Source organism: Convolutriloba macropyga, unplaced genomic scaffold (assembly GCF_964194025.1).
Source record: "Convolutriloba macropyga unplaced genomic scaffold, txConMacr16.3 SCAFFOLD_2381, whole genome shotgun sequence".
Classification (NCBI taxonomy): Eukaryota; Metazoa; Xenacoelomorpha; order Acoela; family Convolutidae; genus Convolutriloba; species Convolutriloba macropyga.
The window spans coordinates 10,296-20,000 of record NW_027452945.1 but is presented as its reverse complement, the minus strand read 5'-3'; the positions used below and the strand labels follow the sequence as shown (position 1 = coordinate 20,000).

The window sequence follows — 9,705 nt, the reverse complement described above, 5'->3', positions numbered from 1 at the left end:
CCACACAAAGTAGTGCAATTCATAAAAATTACACTGTTCACTTTCATTTCGCGTGTGCGCTTTCAATGAGCGACAACACTTGCAAGCAACTCACACTCCTTGGTCCGTGTTTCAAGACGGGCTGTAGAGAGCATTGAATAGGAAGTTGAGGTCAGACAGGCAATCAAGATCAATTTATCTCATTTTGTTTAGAATCAACAAGAAGAATTCCGAGGAAAACTTCTGCTCGATTCATTAACAAGATTTGCCAAAAGACGACAACTACACTACTCGGTAGCCGAGAATATAATATCAAGGCATTGAGTATGGTAACGCTCACTCCAGTTCCCCTTCAACAGTTTCACGTACTTTTCACTCTCTCTTCAGAGTGCTTTTCAACTTTCCCTCACGGTACTTGTTTACTATCGGTCTCGCTTTATAATTAGCTTTTGGAGAGACATATCTCCAGCTTCGAGTTGCACTTTCAAACAACTCTACTCATAGGAATGAGCCATTATGACTGGTATCGAAAATGACCTTTACAGGATTTTCACCTTCTTTGATGCTACTTTCCAGTAGACATCAGGACAAATTCACCAGTCTAGCATCAAACCATACCGGACACCGAGAAATGTTGCCATTTCTCTTCCCGATGAGCTTTTCCCTGTTCATTCGCCATTACTAAGGGATTCTCAGTTGATTTCTTTTCCTCCCCTTACTGATATGCTTAAGTTAAGGGGGTTCTCTCGCCCAATTCAGGTTATGTAGTTGATTGTCTCTTAATTGGTTCACTGACCAATATGAGACAGAAACCGATTCAGCAGTTTTGTTCGCTACTACTATCAAACACAGGTCGAAGTTTCCATTCAGTCATTAATTCCAACTTTCAAATGTTGTTGTTTCAGCTTTCGCTTACTAGAAGCAACATAATACTCGCTGCAATACAGACCTCGGGAAATCCTCACCGTGAATAAGGTTCACTCACATATTTCACTACATTTTGCGTGGGATTGGAGATGAGGCTACTCGTTCTTGCTCAGTACTAGGCTGAAAATTAACGAAACTTCGTTACAAACGTTCACATGTTGATGTTTCCGCTTTCGCGTACTCGAAACAACATAATACTAGTCTTTGTAATTTAGTTTCATAATTTCAACTGTTCTCATGCAGAATTTTTGCTCATTCTTATCCCAAATTTTGACCTGGCTACTAGTTACACTCCTTGTACTTATTGCAAAATGACCACAAATTTCAACAGCTTTCACATGTTGCTGTTTCGGCTTTCGCTTACTACAGTCAACATAATACTCGTTGCAAAATAAGTGCTCGGCATCTGCAATTTTCCAAAGACGAAGTTTCGCCAGTTCAATTTTCGCTCGCCAATTATGGCTACTAATTCACACGGTACTGAGCTCAACAACATTAAATTTGTTCAGCAAGACTTTCACATGTTGATGTTTTGGCTTTCGCCTACTAGAAGCAACATAATACTCGTCTTGTTAGCTCATTCAATGAGAATAGCTTTTCCCGTTGAGAATTTTTGCCTTCAATTGGCGTTGTAGTGAGTTTGGCTACTCAGATCACCAAATACTTGTGACAATTCGAACCAGAAATGTTTTCAATTTTCACATGCTGATGTTTCGGATTCAACCTACTAGAAGCAGCATAATACTTGTATTCAACAATTTCTGTATCAAATCCCAGTTTTCTCTGGTGCATCTTTGCCAAACTATTCCAAACTGCCTGAGTCTGAATACCAATTACAGGTACTAGTAAATGCACGTTACTAAGGACTATATAGTTCTAGGTTACTGTACACAACGACGTTCACATGTTGATGTTTCAGCTGCCGCTTACTAGAAACAACATAATACTTATCGTGCATACCTTTCCATAACTTGTCCTTTTCAGATGCATTAGTTTCCCTTTGTCTTGGCTTCTACAGTCAGACTGGCTACTAGTAACAGCACAGTACTAATCACATATCGTTCTACAGTTTGCAGACAACTTTCACATGTTGATGTTTCAGCTTTCGCCTACTAGAAACAACATAATACTCGCTGTATACATTTGTAGTTCTCTATGTAACTTTCATGTGAAGAAGTTTCGCCAGTCTTTTTGACTGTCTCAAATCTGAGTCATGCTTAGGCTACTAGTTGCTTCATAGTACTTATCGCCTCGAGATCATTGAACAAAACTTGATTTTCACATGTTGCTGTTTCAGCTTCCGCTTACTAGAAACAACATAATACTAGTCTCATTAAGTTCCGTCTCTTTGCAATTTTCTTATGAAGAAAATTCGCCATCACAATGACTCCAGCAGTTCTTGATCAAGTAATGCAATCATTGATCAGAATGCTATTATTTGAATCGGTTCTGCTTTAAGTGTTCCAATTTTATTGGAAGCACCAACAATAGAACATCAATGTGTTCAATCGAGAGTTATATAACCCTGAATCGGACGCAGTCAACAGCCGAAGCCGAGACCGCCTTTTGCGTTAGAGAGGTCGGTAAACAAATCTTGCGATTCATACCGAATTAACACATATAGCTGTGCTCCTCTTCGTAAAGCGAGCCAAGTGATCCCCTGTTGAAGGATGTATTTGGACCAATCTAGTAGCATTTGGTTTCCAACAAGCTCTCCCAAGTTAGCTTACTTATTGGGCTTTTCAACCAATTCGGTTGGCTACAAGCATCATCAAAGTACTAGCCACAGTTTGATCGCAAAATTCTACGACTTTCACATGTTGATGTTTCGGCTTGCGCTTAGCCTACTATAAGCAACATAATACTAGTCATATCATAGAGCGTGATCAGCTTGTGACGTTCTCATGATGAAGTTTCACCAACAGTGTCTCACTTCGAGCTTAAATCCAGCTACTAGTAACTACACAGTACTGACTGCAACGATAACTTTTATCTATACCTTTCACATGCTGCGCTTTCGGCCAGGGCCTACTAACGTCAACATAATACTCGATATAAACTTTTGTTCATGATGCAGCTTCCCCATGCAGAAGTTTCGCCTTCAAATGCTCTCTTGGCCATATGACGTAAGAAAAGGTTACTAGTAACATCACAGTACTAGCCACAGTTTGATTGCAAAATTCTACGACTTTCACATGTTGATGTTTCGGCTTGCGCTTAGCCTACTAGAAGCAACATAATACTAGTCATATCATAGAGCGTGATCAGCTTGTGACGTTCTCATGATGAAGTTTCACCAACAGTGTCTCATTTCGAGCTTAAATCCAGCTACTAGTAACTACACAGTACTGACTGCAACGCTAACTTTTATCTATACCTTTCACATGCTGCGCTTTCGGCCAGGGCCTACTAACGTCAACATAATACTCGATATAAACTTTTGTTCATGATGCAGCTTCCCCAAGCAGAAGTTTCGCCTTCAAATGCTCTCTTGGCCATATGACGTAACACAAGGTTACTAGTAACATCACAGTACTAGCCACAATTTGATCGCAAAATTCTACGACTTTCACATGTTGATGTTTCGGCTTGCGCTTAGCCTACTAGAAGCAACATAATACTAGTCATATCATGGAGCGTGATCAGCTTGTGACGTTCTCATGATGAAGTTTCACCAACAGTGTCTCATTTCGAGCTTAAATCCAGCTACTAGTAACTACACAGTACTGACTGCAACGATAACTTTTATCTATACCTTTCACATGCTGCGCTTTCGGCCAGGGCCTACTAATGTCAACATAATACTCGATATAAACTTTTGTTCATGATGCAGCTTCCCCATGCAGAAGTTTCGCCTTCAAATGCTCTCTTGGCCATATGACGTAACACAAGGTTACTAGTAACATCACAGTACTAGCCACAATTTGATCGCAAAATTCTACGACTTTCACATGTTGATGTTTCGGCTTGCGCTTAGCCTACTAGAAGCAACATAATACTAGTCATATCATAGAGCTTGATCAGCTTGTGACATTCTCATGATGAAGTTTCACCAACAGTGTCTCATTTTGAGCTTAAATCCAGCTACTAGTAACTACACAGTACTGACTGCAACAATAACTTTTATCTATACCTTTCACATGCTGCGTTTTCGGCCAAGGCCTACTAACGTCAACATAATACTCGATATAAAATTTTGATCATGATGCAGCTTTCCCATGCAGAAGTTTCGCCTTCAAATGCTCTCTTGGCCATATGACGGAACACCAGGTTACTAGTAACATCACAGTACTAGCCACAGTTTGATTGCAAAATTCTACGACTTTCACATGTTGATGTTTCGGCTTGCGCTTAGCCTACTAGAAGCAACATAATACTAGTCATATCATAGAGCGTGATCAGCTTGTGACGTTCTCATGATGAAGTTTCACCAATAGTGTTTCATTCGAATTGGTTCTGCTTTAAGCTCTCCAATTGTTTTGGATGAACCAGTTTTGCCCTTCGAAGCCACTTTTGTGAGCTTTTGTGGGTCTTTACCAAGAGGATATACCTCAAGGCCTCTTTCAATTCCTTTAAGTTCTTTCAACTCCTTTACAGTTTCTAGGTTCACATAGCTGCAAACCTTATTTCTAGTTTTAAGTCTGGCCAACTTGGGGAGAGTTGGTGCAGACCGTGACCAATTCTAGTAGGATGCCACAACAAGAATGTGATCAACTTAGCTTGTCGATGAACCTGCCCCACATTCAAACAACTCTATCGCCTTTTCCTCGTATAGTTATATGCGAGGGCCTCTCATAGAGAGCGCTGTTAGCAACCTTTTCCACATAGACGATAAAGTTGTGAGTGTTTTGCACATGGCTGTTGTCATCACCACGTGACGAGTCAACTCAGCTTGACTCTCTACACTCCGACAAGCTTTGCACATACGCCTTTAGTTCAGTATGTGTCTTTAATCTGACTCCGGTGCCTCAAGCCGGAAAAATTGTCAGATTATGATCATTATCGGTTAGTCATCCCGATGCAAGATCGTATCGTACTGTCTTTGTCTACCTCCAGATTCCGAAGAACAGGAGGAGACTCTCCCAGACCTACATATCTGGGAGAATGTTCAGAGGGCGAGAAGCTGTGGATTACTCTCCCCTAAGAACTGACTAAACTTTACCCTCGTCCAAGGTAAGTTTATTTTAGCTAGCCTTCTATGTAAAGGATCTGAGGCTAAGCTGTGTTTTTTCGAGCCTTTGGCTCGGAGCAAGTTCAGTGGGCGCCCCGAGTAGCTCAACTCTTTCCCACTGAACAGCGCAACGCTCTGTCACTCGCTGGGATTTTTGCGTGTCGGTTCTAACCACGCGACTTGTGGACCTTTTTAGGCCTTTCTCATTCACAAGTCTATAGCTGGGCTTCTATAACCCAGCTTCTGAGATCTAGATAGCTGCAGTTCTGCTAGGCTGCTTTTGCTAACTAGTCTCCCTTTAAGCAGTCCCTTGCCATGACTGCTGAACTATGTATCCACACAAGTAGTTTTTGAGCTCGATACATAATTCGAGATTGGTTGCCAAGCAATCTCTAGCGACAGAGCGTCATGCGCACTACAGACATGGCCTCTACCAGCAGCCATGCCCGAAGGAATCAATCACTGATCCTTCCGCAGGTTCCCCTACGGAAACCTTGTTACGACTTTTACTTCCTCTAGACAATTAAGCTCGATCCGCTTCATCCCGTTGCCGGAGACCGAAGTCCCAACAGTAGGAATTTGCAATTCTTGCTTAACTATCCAATCAGTAGTAGCGACGGGCGGTGTGTACAAAGGGCAGGGACGTAATCCCTATGAGTTGTTGACTCATAAGTACCAGGAATTCCTGGTTCACGTCTGCAAGTTACAACAGACGATCCCCTTGAAGCGCTGTACTTTTCTCTGATTGCCCAGTCCATTTCGGACCAAGGGCTGAGTACTCAATCTAAAAGTACACAGTGTAGCGCGCGTGCAGTCCAGAACATCTAAGGGCATCACAGACCTGTTATAGCCTCACTTCATCTGCGGTATTTAATTCCGCATAGTTCCTCTAAGAAGTGTTTGAATTCACATATAGTGAATTTCATTATTTAGATGGAGAAGATCTCGTTCGTTATCGGAATTAACCAGACAGATCACTCCACTAACTAAGAACGGCCATGCACCACCGCCCATATAATCATGAAAGATATTCAATCTGTCAATCCTTAAGATGTCTGGACCGGGTGAGTTTTCCCGTGTTGAGTCAAATTAAGCCGCAGGCTCCACTCCTGGTGGTGCCCTTCCGTCAATTCCTTTAAGTTTCGATTTTGCAACCATACTTCCCCCGGAACCAATAAACTTTGGTTTCCCGGTTAATCTCTTGCCAAGTCAAGATCGACTTTGACAAATTGTAGGTTGGTATAGTTTATGGTCAGAATTACGAGGGTATCTAATCCTCTTCAATACTCTGACTTTCGTTCTTGATTAATGAAAACATTCTTGGCAAATGCTTTCGCAGTAGTTTGTCTTGCCACGATCCAAGAATTTCACCTCTAACGTAGCAATACAAATGCCCCCGTCTGTTCCTTTCAATCATTACCGCACTCAGCCAACCGGCATCAATCGAGTAGCGGGTCATTCTCCATTATTCCATGCTTTATTATTCGATCCCAAAGGATGCTTTGAACACTCTAATTTTCTCAGGGTGAAAACACCGTTTCCACAGTTCGTCACATTTAAGTGCAAACTATTTCTTCGATGCGAAGGATGAGCGGAACGAGTCAACAGATTTAACTGAAGACCATGTTGCCGTTCTACTCAAACAGATCCAACTATGAGCTTTTTAAACGCAGCAACTATTGCATACGCTTGTAGAGGCTGGTATTACCGCGGCTGCTGGCACCAGACTTGCCCTCTACTCGTTCATCAATGGAGCTTTTAAGTCCATTCCATTCTGATTACAAACCATAAAGGTTCATATCATTATTTCTAGTCACTACCTCCTCGTGCGGAGAGTGGGTAATTTGCGTGCCTGCTGCCTTCCTTGGATGTGGTAGCCGTTTCTAAGGCTCCCTCTCCGGAATCGAACCCTGATTCCCCGTTACCCGTCACAACCATGGTAGTCCGTTACACTACCATCATAGGTTGATAGGTCAGAAATTCGGAAGTTCCGTCCCCAAGCCGAAGCTATCTGGGATCTTTCAGTTACTAGGACTCATCACGGGATGTGTCTGTACTTAGCAAATCACCCGGTGTAGTCTTGTAAAAGTCTCCGACAGTGTCGGACAATCAGCATGCATTAGCTGCAGGGTTACCGCAGTTATTCATTTAGCTTGCAAATCAACTAATAGATAGTAACTGATTTAATGAGCCATTCGCGGTTCCACTTTTTCAAGCTTCGCTTGCACATGCATGGCTTAGTCTTTCAGACAAGCATATGGCAACTGACAGGATCAATCAGTTTAATTGTACTTTGAACAATCTTTCGATTTGTTCGAATTTAGAAAGACATAGCCTTGCGGCCTCGTCAATCTTGCTTTGAGCTTTTTAAATCACGAAGAGTTTCAATGCATGCTTTGGCATGGCTACTAGTTACTACACAGTACTCTACACACTTAGAGTTACCCACGATTACACATTTCACATGCTGATGTTTCGGCTCGCGCGTACTAGAAACAGCATAATACTATGTGTACTGGTAGATAGCGCTCTGTGAGCATTTCCCATGAGCAGGTTTTGCCCTCCAAATCTCTGTTCTACTGTTACCAATACCGGCTAACAACTGTATCATACTAGGGAGAATTGACTCATGATTTAAAAACCAGATGTTCACATGTCGATGTTTCGGCTCTCGCCTACTAGAAACAACATAATACTAGTCTGTTAAAAATCTCAATCACGCCGCCTCTTCAGATACAGAAGTTTTACCTTTTATTGGTTAGAGAACAGCTTTCCAGCTGTCGACATGGTTACTAGTAACAACACCGTACTCAACACAAAAACTTTTCAACTTCACAACTTTCACATGCTGATGTTTCTGCTTTCGCATACTAGAAACAGCATAATACTTATTGTTTTGTCAAGTAATTTGTGTGTCTTTCCCATGTGAAGTTTCACCGGTCAACAATGTTTCCCTGACCAATTACGGCTACTAGTAGCTGTATAATACTAGGGAAAATGATTGAGGATTTAATATCAGATTTTCACATGTTGATGTTTCGGCTTTCGCCTACTAGAAACAACATAATACTAGTCTGCTAAGAAATCTCGCTCAAATTGCCTTTTCACATACAGAAGTTTCACCTTCTATTGGTTAGAGAACAGTTCTCAGCTGTCGACATGGTTACTAGTAACAACATCGTACTCAACACAAAAATTCTTCAACTTCACAACTTTCACATGCTGATGTTTCTGCTTTCGCGTACTAGAAACAGCATAATACTTATTGCTTTGTCAAGAAGTGTGTGTGTCTTTCCCATGCGAAAGTTTCACCGGTCAGCAATAATTGCCGTGTCCAATTAAGGTTACTCATAGCTGTATAATACTAGGGAAAATGATTGAGGATTTAATATCAGATTTTCACATGTTGATGTTTCGGCTTTCGCCTACTAGAAACAACATAATACTAGTCTGCTAATAAATCTCGCTCAAATTGCCTTTTCACATACAGAAGTTTCACCTCTTCTTGGTCACTGTACAGATGATGCTGTCTGTTCTTTATTTGGTTCTGCTTATTATAAGGAGGGGCATCACTCCTTCCTCCTTGGTTTGCATGCATTAAGCCTGCTTTGTGAAAAGCGTATCTTTCTAGCTTTTCTTCGCCTTACTCGAGTAGGACGATACAATCCAGACATTAGTCAGTCTTGGTGTAAAGTCACTGAGTATTATTCGGTTCTGCTTTATTCAGCAATATGCTGTATAATTGTTGTAATTTGCGAACATATTTGTTCTCAGTTCCGAACTACTAGCGACGACAGATTACCAGCGGTCATGAGCCATCAAGGTAGTTCTTTGGTGCATCAAGTAGAGAGGTGCCATCAAACAACACTTCCCTAATAATGCTACACACATAGAATTTGCTACAGTGCAGCTTTTTACTTTGCAAAATTTGCGCACAAATTTTGCATAGAATAAATGTTTTATCAAGATTTTTAGATCCCCTCCCTTGAGAGAACGTTACTCCTTTAAGTGAACACCCCGCGGCGTCCTGTTGTTATTGCTTATAACCATTTCGCAAGCCGGAGGCATAATGCACTACGCAAGCCGCTACTTTGGCACAGAGGCACCTAGTTTTACACCCGGGACTTCAGGTGGCCCAGTTTTACACCCAGTACAGCGGTGCCAGTTGGTAACCCGGTGGATCCTCGGAGACCAGACATGATCATAGATCAAACCCGATGTATGCTACTCCTGAACGTATAGTATCTCCACTGTGCAATGAAATTATCGTTCGTTTCGGGCCTTCCTATACGTTCAGCAGACAATCGCTAGGAATTCACCTCGTGACCCGTGGTGACCACACTGGATTTCAAGTTTATTGATTTGGACAGACCTGTCATTTATTTTGCTTTTCAGCTTCAGTTCTGCTCGATCTAGCTTGCCTAAGGCTTGATCTCGCTTTGCTCACCCCTGTAGGAGCCTCTACTAGTACCACTCGGAGTAATGGGGAATCCACCAGACCTAATCGATGAATGCCATCAAACAACAAACATCATACCCGGCTTCATCAGGCATATTTTATTACTTCCGAGAGGTACTTTAGTATCAGATCTTTCTCCATGCCTCTTATGAGGACCCGTCAGACCTTT

The 9,705-nt window shown here is 41.9% G+C and overlaps 1 non-coding gene and 1 pseudogene across 1 annotated transcript in view; both read right to left on the bottom strand.

Moving 5' to 3' along the window:
• The window catches only part of LOC142357922 (large subunit ribosomal RNA), a 3,522-nt gene extending 2,779 nt beyond the window's left edge, over nucleotides 1-743 (bottom strand). Inside the window, exon 1 of the ribosomal RNA XR_012761727.1 lies at nucleotides 1-743. This exon is cut by the window's left edge and continues 2,779 nt beyond it. This is a non-coding gene — a ribosomal RNA (large subunit ribosomal RNA).
• Nucleotides 744-2,426: 1,683 nt separating this feature from the next.
• Nucleotides 2,427-2,578, bottom strand: LOC142357921 (5.8S ribosomal RNA; annotated as a pseudogene).
• Nucleotides 2,579-9,705: the final 7,127 nt, after the last annotated feature.